Consider the following 21833-nt stretch of genomic DNA (forward strand, 5'->3'; position numbering starts at 1 on the left):
ATACACATAAGTAGGATTGGAAAGCCTATTACGACCTAGGGGGAAGTCCTACCTACTTACTATGTATTTTCGGTATAAGAGGGAAATCCTTATTAAGGTTTTGCAACATTCCAAAATAATCGTTATTAAAGTTTTGCGTTACAACTGTTTTTTGGGCTGTAGCCAGGGAAAGAATGAATCGTTGAGGCATGTTAGTATTCATTTCTCTGTTTTCCATAAGCCATTGTTAAAATGTAATATCATAATGTCAAGGAAGCCCACCAGTTTAAAGTAACTTGTGTGAAAACATTCATAACTTTGTTCATTAAGGTTAATTTTATAACAGTATTTAATGCATTAGATGATTTTAATTCGTCACTGGCGCAATCTGGAGTAAAATTTATATATTAATGTTTTTTTTTTTACTATCTGCATTACACTACCGATCAAGTACTACTTACTTATTATTGATAAAATTTAAATGTAAACAGATTTTCAGAACGTTTGTCGAACTATAGCTGTCAACAGCTGTTTAGTACCAGTTTAATTTGAATTATGAAACGTAGAAACTACATTTTTTCTGAATTCAAAAATATTCCAGGTAACTTTTCTTAACTTTGTCTTCATAAAAACCTTCCTTGGATTTCAATGGACATTTTACAAAAATAATTGGTCCTGCCGTTATCGAGATTAGCGCTTACCAACACATTTCGCCATTAATTTTTATTTTTAAGATAAGAATATTAATAGTAATCTTATTATAATATATTTAATTAATTCAGTTAGGTTCATCAATTATCAAAGTTTATAATATATTCCTCTTGGGACGAACCACAATCACAGATTACATAATAGACTTACATTATCTCACCAATTGATTCACTACAAAAATCAACTGAGGAAGTGAAAGTTTTTTTGTTTTTCACTTGCCGAAATACTATTTATGATGATGAATAAAATATACATTTGTACTATGTACAACTCTATATATATATATATATATATAGAGAGAGAGAGAGAGAGAGAGAGTATTTGGCCGTATCTGTCACATATGGGTTTAAATAAGCAAACTAACATATGATCGGAAGACCAAATACCTGTCAAACGACTTTTATTTACATTAAATTGTATAAGTGGCAATAGCCTTATTTAATTTCAATAAACATTGAATCACAAAAAGTACTTGCTCCGCCGGGAGTCGAACCCGGATCTCTCACTTGCCGGGTGAATGTGCTACCATTACACCACAGAGCGCTTACTTTTTCCGATTCAATTATTTTGTATTTGGCCGTATCTGTCACATATGGGTTTAAATAAGCAAACTAACATATGATCGGAAGACCAAATACCTGTCAAACGACTTTTATTTACATTAAATTGTATAAGTGGCAATAGCCTTATTTAATTTCAATAAACATTGAATCACAAAAATACTTGCTCCGCCGGGAGTCGAACCCGGATCTCTCACTTGCCGGGTGAATGTGCTACCATTACATCACAGAGCGCTTACTTTTTTCCGATTCAATTATTTTGTATTTGGCCGTATCTGTCACATATGGGTTTAAATAAGCAAACTAACATATGATCGGAAGACCAAATACCTGTCAAACAACTTTTATTTACATTAAATTGTATAAGTGGCAATAGCCTTATTTAATTTCAATAAACATTGAATCACAAAAAGTACTTGCTCCGCCGGGAGTCGAACCCGGATCTCTCACTTGCCGGGTGAATGTGCTACCATTACACCACAGAGCGCTTACTTTTTCCGATTCAATTATTTTGTATTTGGCCGTATCTGTCACATATGGGTTTAAATAAGCAAACTAACATATGATCGGAAGACCAAATACCTGTCAAACGACTTTTATTTAATATATATAATATATTATATTATATAATTATTATATATTATATAAACCTGTGTTTTATATATATATATATATATATATATATATATATATATATATATATATATATTGTCTGTAGAAGAAGAAACAAGAACTTGAGTCCAAAAATTAGTCTACTCCATGCAATTAAAATTAAAACTAGGATGAAATCAGTGATATTATATTTAAATTTAATAATTAAAATATTTCATTATTAAAATTTTATTGAACATTCAATAACTATACCATTTTTTTCCGTGGTAATACAGTACGAAAAATCATTCTAAATTCAAAATTGAAAGAAGCAACATTTCCATGTCCATCCGTACTAATATTGGAAAATCCAGCTGTGCAATAAGTTTAAAACTTTAAACCAATTAAAAGTGGAGTAAAGAAAAGTTGAAGCCATCCACCATAGTAAATTCTCCTATTTTTCAATCAACTTAATTTACAGGATCAACACATATATATATATATATATATATATATATATATATATATATATATATATATATATATATATACCGAACATAAATGAAGTATACATAGTTCAAGAAGCTGCACACAACGGAGTAAATTCCAAGTTCCAATAGCAAGACTGTATCAGATGAAGACACGTTTTGAGATGGCAGGCTTAAATTCCTCAAGGGTAGTTAACACAGAAATATAATTTTTTCTTCGAGAAATTAAATCATAGAATGATATTTCCCATACTGTTCAATAAACACGATAAGCAGACCAATTTAGTACCAGGAACTAAATCGATGAATCAAATTTCTTGTGACAGTTCAATAAACGCCAGAAGCAGATGCATCTCAGTTGTTCCAAGAGTGAAATCTTGGAATGAAATTTCTCGTACAGGTTAGGTCACAACACAAGTATTTCCTGTACCAGGAACTAAATCGATGGATCAAATTTCTTGTGACCGTTCAATAAACGCCAGAAGCAGATAAATTTCTGTTGTTCCAAGAGCGAAATCTTGGAATGAAATTTCTCGTACAAGTTTAGTGCACACCACAAGACATATTTGCTGTTCCAGGAACAAAATCAATGAATTAAATTTCTTGTGACAGTTCAATAAACGCCAGAAGCAGATAAATCTCAGTTGTTCCAAGAGCGAAATCTTGGAATGAAATTTCTCGTACAAGTTTAGTGCACACAACAAAAAGACAAGCATTTGCGTAAAAGGGAATGAAATGAAGGAATAAAATTTCTTGTGTTATTTCAATAAACACCAGATGGAGACAAATTCTTGCTATCTTGAATTAAAATCCTCCTTACAAACTTACACCAAACTTACTCCAAAACATACACATCTTCGAGACTCACATCAGTCCCAGGATAAAATCTTGAAAATGTATTTTTACGCAAGATCAAAAACAATGGAAAAAATCACTGTTGTTCCAGACGAGTACTATTGTAAAATAAAATTTGTTAAAGAGGTTCAATAAACATTGGAAGAAATCTAAATTTTGATTCCAAAACTAATAAAGGACTCAACAAGTATTTCAAGTTGAACATACATAACTAAGAAAGAATAATTGAACACTGCGAGAATATTTGTACAGCTGGATAGTTCAAAAATTAATTGTTCATTGGTTATTTTTCCAGTTTTCTCATGTATTCTATCAATAAAAAATGTTATAAAATTAATATCCTTTTTATTAAACAATTCAATATGTTTACAATGATTTACAGATTTTCTTCTCCACAATAAACAAATATAATATGACTTCCGCAAATGTGTGCCATATATTTTATATAAAGATATTTACCTGAACTTAGATATAATGAAACATTTTAATCACATTAGGCCTACTTCATAAATAAAAAAACAGTTAAAATCAAATCAGTTTATAAATAAGTATCTACGACATATAAAAGCAATTTGCAAAACAATAGTGAGTTGGCTAACCATCATTTGTATTGATATTCCAAAATCATTTTGTTTTCGGAAATAAATTTTTTAAGAGAAATATAATTTAATATTACAACTTAGATTTGTGTACTTATATAGACTGTACTAACATTTACAATTCTAGATATAAGGACCTGCCTTGGTGAAATCAAAAAGATACTAGGTATAGCAACTACAAAGCACTAAAAGTATGCAGGAACTGCAGATCGTTATTAGGTTGCGGGGAAAGAGCAGTGTTAAATTTGGCTGGTCAACTTCTTGAGTCTATTTTATGATGAATTTCTACTTCGCTTTGCTTAAAACATTTTTATATTTTACACTTGTGCATATTTTTTATTATGACTAACTGTGGGAATTAAATTCAATTTTTCCTATAAATGGATACTTAAAGTTTCTTCAGAGTAATGTTTGAGGAAACATTTTCATTTAGACAAGTTAAATTTATTACATTAGAACCTTTAATTTGGAACTTTGGTATTATTTAGAGGCCATTATTATTGCATTTTGATTATTTTTGAAAAAGCCTTTTCTTACCGGTGACTTAAAATGAACTACATTATTACAAAGAACAGACTGTATTTGACTTACACAGTACCAAATAAACAATACATGTTATAAACAACATTTAACGTTGATTTTGAATAAAAGAAAGAATACCGGTATTTAAAATAATTATAGTCTAAATATTTACTATCAAAAGGGTAAGTAGTTGTTAGTAAAATTAGTAATTATGGTTAAAATCATAATAATTTATTCTAATAAAAATAAAATTTTCCAAATAGAACATTTCTGCTAGGTACTGTTGAAATACGTAATTATTATTAATGAAAAATTTAAATGAAGTAATGACCCGTAAAATTCAAATACTATAGTCCATACCAGTTATAATATGTGTAGAACCAGTGTATACATATACGAGTGTAGATACCTGCGAGAAGACCTTTCTGTCCCTACCTACTGGTTATTATTAGGCTATATAAATAGGTAAATACATACGAACATATTATAAATAAAAAAATTAACTAGTGTTCGTGATCTGAACTTCACTTTAGTATTATCTCAAGCGATGCTTTCTTGACAGAAGTGATTTTTTTATTGAATTTGACTTTTACTTGAGACCAACTATTGATTTAGAATCAAATGAATTTCATCTGACGTCGGGAAATTTGGACGATCTGGGAAGTGATCTGAGGTCGGGAAAGTACCAAGCGGAATTACACGTGGCTATTAGTGCGGGCTTCCGTGGTCCCCACACTTGAAGAAATAAAAACATCACTGGAGATACCCAAATTCAAGCTTAGATCACATGAGGTGAGCGCTCGTAAAGGTAACCTTTAACTTTAGTACTGATAGTACCTTATTTATGATAACCTAATCTAAACCAATTGTGTGTCTGATGAGACAATGAGAATACATCTTCACCTAGATTGCACTAAATTTTGTAATATATGTATGTGCCTCTGATGTCGAAACGATGCAAAGAGTTCGTTTTGAGCTCCTTCGTTCTTCGTCGCCGACTATTTTTGGATTCCTTCAGACGAACATGACTCCAGATTACAGGAGTCAAGTCTGCGACAGCATCAGGAGGAAGGTAAAATCAACTTTCGAATTGAATCAACCCTTGCCACCATAGCTGCGTGATGTGTAGTCTAAGTAGATAGGAACACATTTGTCCTATCCTACAGAAGCAGGCCCCCTTCTCGCCGACATCGCTTCCTTTTGAGAGGCAGAAAACAAGAACCGATCACCATAATAAAGTTTAATTTCCACAGTGTCAAATATAATTTGGTATTAGTCTCCTAATAATGTACTGTTTTAGGTTCCCAGTAAAAAAGCTCTTCCAAAAATAGCAATAAAATACTGTAATTTATTTTGCTCGCCGACAAGAAAACTCGTCCAAAAATAGCCTCAGGATCGTACCAAAGTACCAAAAATTTTCCTAAAAAGGTCAATACACGTTTAAACAATGCACTGGCATGTTGAGTATGCTTTATTTAAACAAACCGTTATATATAATATTAAAATTTAGTTTTTTAAAGTTCATAATATAATGTAATTTGTAAGGTTGATTTATTATTGTATTTACTAAATTCTATAGTATTTTCACAGTTTATTTATTTAGAAAACATTTTTTAAATAAAGATTTATACACTATGCAATTTATACACAAGCATTCCAAATTAATTTAAATTGTACACAATACTTACCACAAAATACACGAAAGGTTATTATTTATACGTAATAAAAACAATAAACAAAGTCTGACTCTTCTATTGTCTTACATTATTTATCTCACACAAACATATGATATTAAAAAAGAAGTTAACTTGAAATTGTGTGCATAGAAACCACCAACATAAATCAATATTAACTATTCTATATTTATATATTTTTGTTCTTTTATTTATTTTATTTTCTTGCACTTTGAGATATTGCACTTAGTCCATTTTCTTGCACTTTGAGATATTGCACTTAGTCCTAAAAGCACAATCGCGCTGTTTCCGGAGTGACAGGGTATTCTGGATGGGTAATTTTGCGGGTAGGGGCCGCCTCCTATCAAGATCCAAGAGGAAGGATTTTTGGCAGTCATGTCTCCTTGGAAGAAGGGGAAGCCAGCTCTGTACAAGACTCCAGCCAAAGCATGCAGGGAGTCTAGGCTAGCAGTTGCCCTTAATATTTAAGGTGTCCCACCAACTCCGAAGGCCATCTTCCGCAGTAGACTAGACGACCTATCGATCTACCCTTGGTCCCCAATATCTCGACATTTGCGGTTAGTGACGTGCCGCTCCTGGACATCCATAAGATTACCCAGTTGTTACACATCCATTTTAGCTGGGCCCATTATAGGTTCAAATGAAAGATATAAACCAGCCATATGAGAAGTATGTATTTTGTGGTAAGTATTGTGTATAAGTTCAATTAATTTGGAATGAACAATGGAGCTATTGTCTGGCCTATGTAGTCTTTTTGCCCATAATATTTACAAGATAATTATTAAATGACATTGCTAGATTAACAATTAATTTTAATAACTATCGGATTTTTTTGATCTACTACAAATTTTTAAAAGGTTTGTTTAAATTGTGGGTTAGTTCATCAGAGGATAGTTTAGGTCTTAAGAAAAAAAATCTCAAATGATTTTTCAAAAATTATTCTATGGGGATTACTAAATTAATTTCTTGTTAATTCGCACACGTGTAAAAATGTGCAGGACGGATATTCCCACTTAACCTTACGTTTTTGCTCAATATTTCCAATGAACATCAAGATTTTCTCAACATACTTTTATCGAATCTATAAGAAATTGATAAAAGACAAGGTAAGCAAGTTTTGTGGTTTATCCCTCAGAGTTAATGATCGGTACGAGTGGTCATTAATCAGCCTATTGAAGCTAAGGTATTTGTAAGAATATTAAATATTGACAATATTCACCTTTTCCATTGTTTAAGCATAAAGCCTTATATAGTGTTTAACAGCAAATTTCTAGCTCACTGCTAAGTACTTACTCACTCACTGCAACTCACGCTAACACATTACAGTGAGGCGCACATGAAGCAACTATCGACGAAGCAGTTAAGCTCATGAAGCGGTCGAACAATGTAATGTGCATAAATTCTGCTATCTCGTACATAAAACTTTTCCATCACGAACTTTGTAGTCAGCAAAATTACTTTATTTGTCTACAGAGATCTCTTGTCTGTCTGTTTCATTATGGGCCATGATATAGAGCTTTAGTATATTATTAAACAGTTGCCGAACGTAATATATGTTTTTCAGGTAGCAGAGTTGAAAGCGGTCAGTTGTTTACTAGTTTTATCGAAATTCACTTAATTTTTTACCCTGCTAAACTTACTCGGTGTGAAAAGCGCGTCATGGTGACAGTCTGAGTTTGGAGTCTGTGTCCATTGGAATCCTACGCTTATTCCCCTCTTTTTCAGTGGCGCCTTGATTGTGCTGAACTTTACTGAGTATGTAAAAAGCTTCATAATATTATTGATTTGTATATTCTGTCTCATCTTTGAATATTTAAAGATGCTCCAGTATTTGACGTAAATTTTTTCAAAGTTTTGTAGTTTGCCCTTTTATAAAATCTGCTCTAAATCGCGTGTTTGTCGTAGCTTTTTGGTTATATTTTGTTTTGTCCGAAGGTACTTTCAAAAAATTAGTTTTACTTCTTTATTTTTAAATTATATTGGAAAATACAGTATTTTTATGTAAAATCCTAATTTTTTATGTTATTGGTCCGCCACTTCGAAACTCTCTTGTGAATATTGTTGAAAACAAACATACCTTTAACTGTGTCTTTCAAAAAGAGATTTAAAACAATATTAAAAATGTCATTAATGTATATATTGGAACATTTTCAGATTCGGGCCCGGGACCTCCGGTTTTGGCTCATCTTCTTCCTTAAATTGAATTAAACTGTCTTAAGTATATTTCCTGTATATGATTTAGAGGGTTTCTATTTTGTTTCTTTACTACAGCTCTAAACGTTCTCCTAATGTATGTTTAGTGCATTACAGCTGACTCACACTATACAATAAAAAGAGCTAAAAATCATATTTATCTGAAGAAAAGCACTGTATTGAAGCTATAATAAATTGATAAAAGACAAGGTAAGCAAGTTTTGTGGTTTATCCCTCAGAGCTAATGATCGGTACGAGTGGTCAATAATCAGCCTATTGAAGCTAAGACAAAATAGATATCATTACCGACAGGCAGAGTAACTAAAACTCTCCATTATCAGTGAAACGATCTGGTGGCTAAATAAAATGATTAACTCATTTTATATCAACTTCTTAACTTTCAAGGCAAACTAACGGTGTGTACATGATGATAATATAGTAATAATTGTATAAATAAAACTGTCCATACATCAAGCTTTGTAACCCAGCGATAATCTGCTGTGGCTTTAGAAAATGAACAATGAAAGAAGTGCTGATTAAATAATTATAGAAAAATCCGGCCCGAGTTGTAAGGTACAGTAACTTAAAACTTCTTCTAAACATTAAATTAGTGCTACTACTCGTGAAGAACATGTTTCTAGAGAGTAAACATGCGATTATCTCCGTGAAGAAAAATCTTCTATTTATGTTTGAAGTTAAATTTAGTTTGACTTACCAGTTTAGATTTAGTTTGATTTTTAGCTTTATTTTAGTAGTATCCACTAAGTTGCACCACTAAGAGAAGCATCTGTGTTTAAATCAGGCACAATGTGATTCTATGTCCAGGTAAGGTGATTTTGTAACCTAGTCTTCAGGAATATTATTCATGTACCATTTGAGACATTTTCACTTCATAATGGAGCTCTTTAAATCCCACCTTCCTGCTCGAAATCATGATTGAGAAATAAAACATATATTGAACATTTCAAAATAAACTGTATCTCGAAACTTGATTTCGAGGCTATGGGTATCAAAGTTGGTAAAAAGTCAGATAGTAAGTTTGTTATAGTAGGGTTACACAGATCAGCCCAAAGGTCTTCCTTATATCTGTCCAATTATTTTTTTTTTTTTTTTTTCATTGTGTTCTGTCAGGTCTCTTGATACAACATTGTATTGTTTTATTGAATTTTCTGGATTTTGGTATAGTAAAAAAAAGTAATCAGGTGAAACTAGTTCAAATATGGAATGCACCATACTTACACTTCAATTGAGTTGAGTTCATGCTACATCTGGCCCCAAAATCTGTAAAATAAAAACTGACTTATAATATTTTTAAATTACTCATTCAAAAATATTAGTACTAATAACATGTATCTAACATAGCTATTTAAATTTTGAATACATCAAATTTGCAATAAATACTAATGTACAAAACTATTTGGAACCTCAAACAAAAGGTCTTATTATAAACACACTGAAATTATTCGTATTTTTAGGTTCTACTATTAACTTATATACAGGTTAGAAGATTTTTATATATTGACTACCTTTTACCCGCGGCTTCGCACGCAATCTTTAGAACCGATGTCTTTATATTACTTAGTAAAAGCAATTATGATGTAATATGGGAGTTAAAACGTAAGTAGGCATACATCAGGTAGATATTATTTAAGTTCATGGTAAATAGTATCAGAGTTTAACTAAATTATTATATCATGTTTGGCACGTGTAGGAGCATTTCTGGTTCTAATTATTATATACATAACGTCACAGCTGAATCTGTGAATCCTTGTCATCCTGATGAAGAAAACACAAATTCGGATCACACAGGTCTCGGCGTGGATAAAGCGTATATTTCCAGTCCCTATATATTTCAGGTCTAAGATATTTCCAGTACCATAGTAGAGTTTGCCTTGTTGTTCTGACGAAGAAAAAATATATGTAGTTACTTAGGACCGAGATGCATATTTCGGTTAAAAAGTGCCTACTTAAGACCGTTTAAATTCACTTACCTACTATGTCACAGTTTAGCTTGCTATATTGCCTCGATCAAAATACTATATACGTTCGATTCTAGATTCGATTCAACTAGATAGTTCTCGGAAATCTATTTTGGTCAAGATCGTGTTGACATAGTTGAGTTTGCCTTGTCCTGATGAATAAAAATACTCACATAAGTAGGATTGGAAAGCCTATTACGACCTAGGGGAAGTCCTACCTACTTACTATGTATTTTCGGTATAAGAGGGAAATCCTTATTAAGCTTTTGCAACATTCCAAAATAATCGTTATTAAAGTTTTGCGTTACACTTGTTGTTTTTTTGGGCTGTAGCCAGGGAATGAATGAATCGTTGAGGCATGTTAGTATTCATTTCTCTGTTTTTCCATAAGTTATTGTTAAAATGTAATATCATAATGTCAAAGAAGCCCACCAATTTAAAGTAACTTGTGTGAAAACATTCATAACTTTGTTCATTAAGGTTAATTTTATAACAGTATTTAATACATTAGATAATTTTTAATTCGTCACTGGCGCAATCTGGAGTAAAATTTATATATTAATGTTTTATTTACTATCTGCATTACACTACCGATCAAGCACTACTTACTTATTATTGATAAAATTTAAATGTAAACAGATTTTCTGAAAGTTTGTCTCGAAACTATAGCTGTCAACAGCTGTTTAGTACCAGTTTAATTTGAATTATGAAACGTAGAAACTACATTTTTTTTTAATTCAAAAATATTCCAGGTAACTTTTCTTAACTTTGTCTTCATAAAAACCTTCCTTGGATTTCAATGGACATTTTACAAAAATAATTGGTCCAGCCGTTATCGAGATCAGCGCTTACCAACACATTTCGCCATTCATTTTTATTTATAAGATAAGAATATTAATAGTAATCTTATTATATATATATTATATAAAGCTGTGTTTTTATACATATATATATATATATATATATATATATTGTCTGTAGAAGAAGAAACAGGAACTTGAGTCCAAAAATTAGTCTACTCCATGCAATTAAAATTAAAACTAGGATGAAATCAGTGATATTATATTTAAATGTAATAATTAAAACATTTCATTATTAAAATTTTATTGAAAATTCAATAACTATACAATTTGTTTCCGTGGTAATACAGTACGAAAAATCATTCTAAATTCAAAATTGAAAGAAGCAACATTTCCATGTCCATCCGTACTAATATTGGAAAATTTTGAACCTATTAAAAGTGGAGTAAAGAAAAGTTGAAGCCATACACCATAGTAAATTCTTCTATTTTTCAATCAACTTAATTTACAGGATCAACACATATACCCAGAACATAAATGAAGTATACATAGTTCAAGAAGCTGCACACAACGGAGTAAATTCCAAGTTCCAATAGCAATACTGTAAATCAGATGAAGACACCTTTTGAGATGGCAGGCTTAAATTCCTCAAGGTTAGTTAACACAGAAATATAATTTTTTCTTCGAGAAATTAAATCATAGAATGATATTTCCCATACTGTTCAATAAACACGATAAGCAGACTAATTTCTGCTGTTCCAGGAACAAAATCAATGCATTAAATTTCTTGTGCTGAACTATACGTCAGAAGCAAATAAATTTCTGTTGTTTCAAGATAGAAATCTTGGAATGAAATTTCTCGTACAAGTTAGGTCACACCACAACAACATAAGTATTTCCTGTACCAGGAACTAAATCGATGAATCAAATTTCTTGTGACAGTTCAATAAACGCCAGAAGCAGATACATCTCAGTTGTTCCAAGAGTGAAATCTTGGAATGAAATTTCTCGTACAGGTTAGGTCACACCACAACAACACAAGTATTTGCTGTACCAGGAACTAAATCGATGGACCAAATTTCTTGTGACCGTTCAATAAACGGCAGAAGAAGCAGATAAATTTCTGTTGTTCCAAGAGCGAAATCTTGGAATGAAATTTCTCGTACAAGTTTAGTGCAAACCACAAGACATATTTGCTGTTCCAGGAACAAAATCAGTGAATTAAATTTCTTGTGCCAGTTCAATAAACGCCAGAAGCAGATAAATCTCAGTTGTTCCAAGAGCCAAATCTCGGAATGAAATTTCTCGTACAATTTTAGTGCACACCACAAAAAGACAAGCATTTGCATAACCAGGAATGAAATGAAGGAATCTAATGTCTTGTGTTATTTCAATAAACACCAGATGGAGACAAATTCTTGCTATCTTGAATTAAAATCCTCCTTACAAACTTACACCAAACTTACTCCAAAACATACACATCTTCGACACTGACATCAGTCCCAGGATAAAATCTTGAAAATTTATTTTTACGCAAGATCAAAAACAATGGAAAAAATCACTGTTGTTCCAGACGAGTACTATTGTAAAATAAAATTTGTTTAAGAGGTTCAATGAACATTGGAATAAATCTAAATTTGGATTCCAAAACTAATAAAGGACTCCACAAGTATTTCAAGTTGAACATAAATAACTAAGAAAGAATAATTGAACACTGCGAGAATATTTTTACAGCTGGATAGTTCAAAATTAATTGTTTATTGGTTAGTTTTCCAGTTTTTTTCATGTATTCTATCAATAAAAATGTTATAAAATTAATATCCTTTTTATTAACAATTCAATATGTTTACAATGATTTACAGATTTTCTTCTCCACAATAACAAATATAATATGACTTCCGCAAATGTGTGCCATATATTTTATATAAAGATATTTACCTGAACTTAGATATAATGAAACATTTTAATCACATTAGGCCTACTTCATAAATAAAAAAACAGTTAAAATCAAATCAGTTTATAAATAAGTATCTACGACATATAAAGCAATTTGCAAAACAATAGTGAGTTGGCTAACCATCATTTGTATTGATATTCCAAAATCATTTTGTTTTCGGAAATAAATTTTTTAAGAGAAATATAATTTAAATATTACAACTTAGATTTGTGTACTTATATAGACTGTACTAACATTTACAATTCTAGATATAAGGACCTGCCTTGGTGAAATCAAAAAGATACTAGGTATAGCAACTACAAAGCACTAAAAGTATGCAGGAACTGCAGATCGTTATTAGGTTGCGGGGAAGAGCAGTGTTAAATTTGGCTGGTCAACTTCTTGAGTCTATTTTATGATGAATTTCTACTTCGCTTTGCTTAAAACATTTTTATATTTTTACACTTGTGCATATTTTTTATTATGACTAACTGTGGGAATTAAATTCAATTTTTCCTATAAATGGATACTTAAAGTTTTCTTCAGAGTAATGTTTGAGGAAAAACATTTTCATTTAGACAAGTTAAATTTATTACATTAGAACCTTTAATTTGGAACTTTGGTATTATTTAGAGGCCATTATTATTGCATTTTGATTATTTTTGAAAAAGCCTTTTCTTACCGGTGACTTAAAATGAACTACATTTATTACAAAGAACAGACTGTAATTTGACTTACACAGTACCAAATAAACAATACATGTTATAAACAACATTTAACGTTGATTTTGAATAAAAGAAAGAATACCGGTATTTAAAATAATTATAGTCTAAATATTTACTATCAAAAGGGTAAGTAGTTGTTAGTAAAATTAGTAATTATGGTTTAAAATCATAATAATTTATTCTAATAAAAATAAAATTTTCCAAATAGAACATTTCTGCTAGGTACTGTTGAAATACGTAATTATTATTAATGAAAAATTTAAATGAAGTAATGACCCGTAAAATTCAAATACTATAGTCCATACCAGTTATAATATGTGTAGAACCAGTGTATACATATACGAGTGTAGATACCTGCGAGAAGACCTTTCTGTCCCTACCTACTGGTTATTATTAGGCTATATAAATAGGTAAATACATACGAACATATTATAAATAAAAAAATTAACTAGTGTTCGTGATCTGAACTTCACTTTAGTATTATCTCAAGCGATGCTTTCTTGACAGAAGTGATTTTTTTATTGAATTTGACTTTTACTTGAGACCAACTATTGATTTAGAATCAAATGAATTTCATCTGACGTCGGGAAATTTGGACGATCTGGGAAGTGAATCTGAGGTCGGGAAAGTACCAAGCGGAATTACACGTGGCTATTAGTGCGGGCTTCCGTGGTCCCCACACTTGAAGAAATAAAAACATCACTGGAGATACCCAAATTCAAGCTTAGATCACATGAGGGTGAGCGCTCGTAAAGGTAACCTTTAACTTTAGTACTGATAGTACCTTATTTATGATAACCTAATCTAAACCAATTGTGTGTCTGATGAGACAATGAGAATACATCTTCACCTAGATTGCACTAAATTTTGTAATATATGTATGTGCCTCTGATGTCGAAACGATGCAAAGAGTTCGTTTTGAGCTCCTTCGTTCTTCGTCGCCGACTATTTTTGGATTCCTTCAGACGAACATGACTCCAGATTACAGGAGTCAAGTCTGCGACAGCATCAGGAGGAAGGTAAAATCAACTTTCGAATTGAATCAAACCCTTGCCACCATAGCTGCGTGATGTGTAGTTCTAAGTAGATAGGAACACATTTGTCCTATCCTACAGAAGCAGGCCCCCTTCTCGCCGACATCGCTTCCTTTTGAGAGGCAGAAAACAAGAACCGATCACCATAATAAAGTTTAATTTTCACAGTGTCAAATATAATTTGGTATTAGTCTCCTAATAATGTACTGTTTTAGGTTCCCAGTAAAAAAGCTCTTCCAAAAATAGCAATAAAATACTGTAATTTATTTTGCTCGCCGACAAGAAAACTCGTCCAAAAATAGCCTCAGGATCGTACCAAAGTACCAAAAATTTTCCTAAAAAGGTCAATACACGTTTTAAACAATGCACTGGCATGTTGAGTATGCTTTATTTAAACAAACCGTTATATATAATATTAAAATTTAGTTTTTAAAGTTCATAATATAATGTAATTTGTAAGGTTGATTTATTATTGTATTTACTAAATTCTATAGTATTTTCACAGTTTATTTATTTAGAAAACATTTTTAAAATAAAGATTTATACACTATGCAATTTATACACAAGCATTCCAAATTTAATTTAAATTGTACACAATACTTACCACAAAATACACGAAAGGTTATTATTTATACGTAATAAAAACAATAAACAAAGTCTGACTCTTCTATTGTCTTACATTATTTATCTCACACAAACATATGATATTAAAAAAGAAGTTAACTTGAAATTGTGTGCATAGAAACCACCAACATAAATCAATATTAACTATTCTATATTTATATATTTTTGTTCTTTTATTTATTTTTATTTTCTTGCACTTTGAGATATTGCACTTAGTCCATTTTCTTGCACTTTGAGATATTGGCACTTAGTCCTAAAAGCACAATCGCGCTGTTTCCGGAGTGACAGGGTATTCTGGATGGGTAATTTTGCGGGTAGGGGCCGCCTCCTATCAATATCCAAGAGGAAGGATTTTTGGCAGTCATGTCTCCTTGGAAGAAGGGGAAGCCAGCTCTGTACAAGACTCCAGCCAAAGCATGCAGGGAGTCTAGGCTAGCAGTTGCCCTTAATATTTAAGGTGTCCCACCAACTCCGAAGGCCATCTTCCGCAGTAGACTAGACGACCTATCGATCTACCCTTGGTCCCCAATATCTCGACATTTGCGGTTAGTGACGTGCCGCTCCTGGACATCCATAAGATTACCCAGTTTGTTACACATCCATTTTAGCTGGGCCCATTATAGGTTCAAATGAAAGATATAAACCAGCCATATGAGAAGTATGTATTTTGTGGTAAGTATTGTGTATAAGTTCAATTAATTTTGGAATGAACAATGGAGCTATTGTCTGGCCTATGTAGTCTTTTTGCCCATAATATTTACAAGATAATTATTAAATGACATTGCTAGATTAACAATTAATTTTAATAAACTATCGGATTTTTTTGATCTACTACAAATTTTTAAAAGGTTTGTTTAAATTGTGGGTTAGTTCATCAGAGGATAGTTTAGGTCTTAAGAAAAAAAATCTCAAATGATTTTTCAAAAATTATTCTATGGGGATTACTAAATTAATTTCTTGTTAATTCGCACACGTGTAAAAATGTGCAGGACGGATATTCCCACTTAACCTTACGTTTTTGCTCAATATTTCCAATGAACATCAAGATTTTCTCAACATACTTTTATCGAATCTATAAGAAATTGATAAAAGACAAGGTAAGCTAGTTTTGTGGTTTATCCCTCAGAGTTAATGATCGGTACGAGTGGTCATTAATCAGCCTATTGAAGCTAAGGTATTTGTAAGAATATTAAATATTGACAATATTCACCTTTTCCATTGTTTAAGCATAAAGCCTTATATAGTGTTTAACAGCAAATTTCTAGCTCACTGCTAAGTACTTACTCACTCACTGCAACTCACGCTAACACATTACAGTGAGGCGCACATGAAGCAACTATCGACGAAGCAGTTAAGCTCATGAAGCGGTCGAACAATGTAATGTGCGGAAATTCTGCTATCTCGTACATAAAACTTTTCCATCACGAACTTTGTAGTCAGCAAAATTACTTTATTTGTCTACAGAGATCTCTTGTCTGTCTGTTTCATTATGGGCCATGATATAGAGCTTTAGTATATTATTAAACAGTTGCCGAACGTAATATATGTTTTTCAGGTAGCAGAGTTGAAAGCGGTCAGTTGTTTACTAGTTTTATCGAAATTCACTTAATTTTTTACCCTGCTAAAACTTACTCGGTGTGAAAAGCGCGTCATGGTGACAGTCTGAGTTTGGAGTCTGTGTCCATTGGAATCCTACGCTTATTCCCCTCTTTTTCAGTGGCGCCTTGATTGTGCTGAACTTTACTGAGTATGTAAAAGCTTCATAATATTATTGATTTGTATATTCTGTCTCATCTTTGAATATTTAAAGATGCTCCAGTATTTGACGTAAATTTTTTCAAAGTTTTGTAGTTTGCCCTTTTATAAAATCTGCTCTAAATCGCGTGTTTGTCGTAGCTTTTTGGTTATATTTTGTTTTGTCCGAAGGTACTTTCAAAAAATTAGTTTTACTTCTTTATTTTTAAATTATATTGGAAAATACAGTATTTTTATGTAAAATCCTAATTTTTTATGTTATTGGTCCGCCACTTCGAAACTCTCTTGTGAATATTGTTGAAAACAAACATACCTTTAACTGTGTCTTTCAAAAAGAGATTTAAAAACAATATTAAAAATGTCATTAATGTATATATTGGAACATTTTCAGATTCGGGCCCGGGACCTCCGGTTTTGGCTCATCTTCTTCCTTAAATTGAATTAAACTGTCTTAAGTATATTTCCTGTATGATTTAGAGGGTTTCTATTTTGTTTCTTTACTACAGCTCTAAACGTTCTCCTAATGTATGTTTAGTGCATTACAGCTGACTCACACTATACAATAAAAAGAGCTAAAAATCATATTTATCTGAAAGAAAAGCACTGTATTGAAGCTATAATAAATTGATAAAAGACAAGGTAAGCAAGTTTTGTGGTTTATCCCTCAGAGCTAATGATCGGTACGAGTGGTCAATAATCAGCCTATTGAAGCTAAGACAAAATAGATATCATTACCGACAGGCAGAGTAACTAAAACTCTCCATTATCAGTGAAACGATCTGGTGGCTAAATAAAATGATTAACTCATTTTATATCAACTTCTTAACTTTCAAGGCAAACTAACGGTGTACATGATGATAATATAGTAATAATTGTATAAATAAAACTGTCCATACATCAAGCTTTGTAACCCAGCGATACTCTGCTGTGGCTTTAGAAAATGAACAATGAAAGAAGTGCTGATTAAATAATTATAGAAAAATCCGGCCCGAGTTGTAAGGTACAGTAACTTAAAACTTCTTCTAAACATTAAATTAGTGCTACTACTACTCGTGAAGAACATGTTTCTAGAGAGTAAACATGCGATTATCTCCGTGAAGAAAAATCTTCTATTTATGTTTGAAGTTAAATTTAGTTTTGACTTACCAGTTTAGATTTAGTTTGATTTTTAGCTTTATTTTAGTAGTATCCACTAAGTTGCACCACTAAGAGAAGCATCTGTGTTTAAATCAGGCACAATGTGATTCTATGTCCAGGTAAGGTGATTTTGTAACCTAGTCTTCAGGAATATTATTCATGTACCATTTGAGACATTTTCACTTCATAATGGAGCTCTTTAAATCCCACCTTCCTGCTCGAAATCATGATTGAGAAATAAAACATATATTGAACATTTCAAAATAAACTGTATCTCGAAACTTGATTTCGAGGCTATGGGTATCAAAGTTGGTAAAAAGTCAGATAGTAAGTTTGTTATAGTAGGGTTACACAGATCAGCCCAAAGGTCTTCCTTATATCTGTCCAATTATTATTTTTTTTTTTTTTCATTGTGTTCTGTCAGGTCTCTTGATACAACATTGTATTGTTTTATTGAATTTTCTGGATTTTGGTATAGTAAAAAAAGTAATCAGGTGAAACTAGTTCAAATATGGAATGCACCATACTTACACTTCAATTGAGTTGAGTTCATGCTACATCTGGCCCCAAAATCTGTAAAATAAAAACTGACTTATAATATTTTTAAATTACTCATTCAAAAATATTAGTACTAATAACATGTATCTAACATAGCTATTTAAATTTTGAATACATCAAATTTGCAATAAATACTAATGTACAAACTATTTGGAACCTCAAACAAAAGGTCTTATTATAAACACACTGAAATTATTCGTATTTTTAGGTTCTACTATTAACTTATATACAGGTTAGAAGATTTTTATATATTGACTACCTTTTACCCGCGGCTTCGCACGCAATCTTTAGAACCGATGTCTTTATATTACTTAGTAAAAGCAATTATGATGTAATATGGGAGTTAAAACGTAAGTAGGCATACATCAGGTAGATATTATTTAAGTTCATGGTAAATAGTATCAGAGTTTAACTAAATTATTATATCATGTTTGGCACGTGTAGGAGCATTTCTGGTTCTAATTATTATATACATAACGTCACAGCTGAATCTGTGAATCCTTGTCATCCTGATGAAGAAAACACAAATTCGGATCACACAGGTCTCGGCGTGGATAAAGCGTATATTTCCAGTCCCTATATATTTCAGGTCTAAGATATTTCCAGTACCATAGTAGAGTTTGCCTTGTTGTTCTGACGAAGAAAAAATATATGTAGTTACTTAGGACCGAGATGCATATTTCGGTTAAAAAGTGCCTACTTAAGACCGTTTAAATTCACTTACCTACTATGTCACAGTTTAGCTTGCTATATTTGCCTCGATCAAAATACTATATACGTTCGATTCTAGATTCGATTCAACTAGATAGTTCTCGGAAATCTATTTTGGTCAAGATCGTGTTGACATAGTTGAGTTTGCCTTGTCCTGATGAATAAAATACACACATAAGTAGGATTGGAAAGCCTATTACGACCTAGGGGGAAGTCCTACCTACTTACTATGTATTTTCGGTATAAGAGGGAAATCCTTATTAAGCTTTTGCAACATTCCAAAATAATCGTTATTAAAGTTTTTGCGTTACACTTGTTTTTTGGGCTGTAGCCAGGGAATGAATGAATCGTTGAGGCATGTTAGTATTCATTTCTCTGTTTTTCCATAAGTTATTGTTAAAATGTAATATCATAATGTCAAAGAAGCCCACCAATTTAAAGTAACTTGTGTGAAAACATTCATAACTTTGTTCATTAAGGTTAATTTTATAACAGTATTTAATACATTAGATAATTTTAATTCGTCACTGGCGCAATCTGGAGTAAAATTTATATATTAATGTTTTATTTACTATCTGCATTACACTACGATCAAGCACTACTTACTTATTATTGATAAAATTTAAATGTAAACAGATTTTCTGAAAGTTTGTCGAACTATAGCTGTCAACAGCTGTTTAGTACCAGTTTAATTTGAATTATGAAACGTAGAAACTACATTTTTTTTTTAATTCAAAAATATTCCAGGTAACTTTTCTTAACTTTGTCTTCATAAAAACCTTCCTTGGATTTCAATGGACATTTTACAAAAATAATTGGTCCAGCCCAACACATTTCGCCATTCATTTTTATTTATAAGATAAGAATATTAATAGTAATCTTATTATATATATATTATATAAAGCTGTGTTTTATACATATATATATATATATATATATATATATATATATATATATATATTGTCTGTAGAAGAAGAAACAGGAACTTGAGTCCAAAAATTAGTCTACTCCATGCAATTAAAATTAAAACTAGGATGAAATCAGTGATATTATATTTAAATGTAATAATTAAAACATTTCATTATTAAAATTTTATTGAAAATTCAATAACTATACAATTTGTTTCCGTGGTAATACAGTACGAAAAATCATTCTAAATTCAAAATTGAAAGAAGCAACATTTCCATGTCCATCCGTACTAATATTGGAAAATTTTGAACCTATTAAAAGTGGAGTAAAGAAAAGTTGAAGCCATACACCATAGTAAATTCTTCTATTTTTCAATCAACTTAATTTACAGGATCAACACATATACCCAGAACATAAATGAAGTATACATAGTTCAAGAAGCTGCACACAACGGAGTAAATTCCAAGTTCCAATAGCAATACTGTAATCAGATGAAGACACCTTTTGAGATGGCAGGCTTAAATTCCTCAAGGTTAGTTAACACAGAAATATAATTTTTTCTTCGAGAAATTAAATCATAGAATGATATTTCCCATACTGTTCAATAAACACGATAAGCAGACTAATTTCTGCTGTTCCAGGAACAAAATCAATGCATTACATTTCTTGTGCTGAACTATACGTCAGAAGCAAATAAATTTCTGTTGTTTCAAGATAGAAATCTTGGAATGAAATTTCTCGTACAAGTTAGGTCACACCACAACAACATAAGTATTTCCTGTACCAGGAACTAAATCGATGAATCAAATTTCTTGTGACAGTTCAATAAACGCCAGAAGCAGATACATCTCAGTTGTTCCAAGAGTGAAATCTTGGAATGAAATTTCTCGTACAGGTTAGGTCACACCACAACAACACAAGTATTTGCTGTACCAGGAACTAAATCGATGGACCAAATTTCTTGTGACCGTTCAATAAACGGCAGAAGCAGATAAATTTCTGTTGTTCCAAGAGCGAAATCTTGGAATGAAATTTCTCGTACAAGTTTAGTGCAAACCACAAGACATATTTGCTGTTCCAGGAACAAAATCAGTGAATTAAATTTCTTGTGCCAGTTCAATAAACGCCAGAAGCAGATAAATCTCAGTTGTTCCAAGAGCCAAATCTCGGAATGAAATTTCTCGTACAATTTTAGTGCACACCACAAAAAGACAAGCATTTGCATAACCAGGAATGAAATGAAGGAATCTAATGTCTTGTGTTATTTCAATAAACACCAGATGGAGACAAATTCTTGCTATCTTGAATTAAAATCCTCCTTACAAACTTACACCAAACTTACTCTCCAAAACATACACATCTTCGACACTGACATCAGTCCCAGGATAAAATCTTGAAAATTTATTTTTACGCAAGATCAAAAACAATGGAAAAAATCACTGTTGTTCCAGACGAGTACTATTGTAAAATAAA

The sequence above is a fragment of the Homalodisca vitripennis genome, chromosome 2, assembly GCF_021130785.1.
Source record: "Homalodisca vitripennis isolate AUS2020 chromosome 2, UT_GWSS_2.1, whole genome shotgun sequence".
Lineage (NCBI taxonomy): Eukaryota > Metazoa > Arthropoda > Insecta > Hemiptera > Cicadellidae > Homalodisca > Homalodisca vitripennis.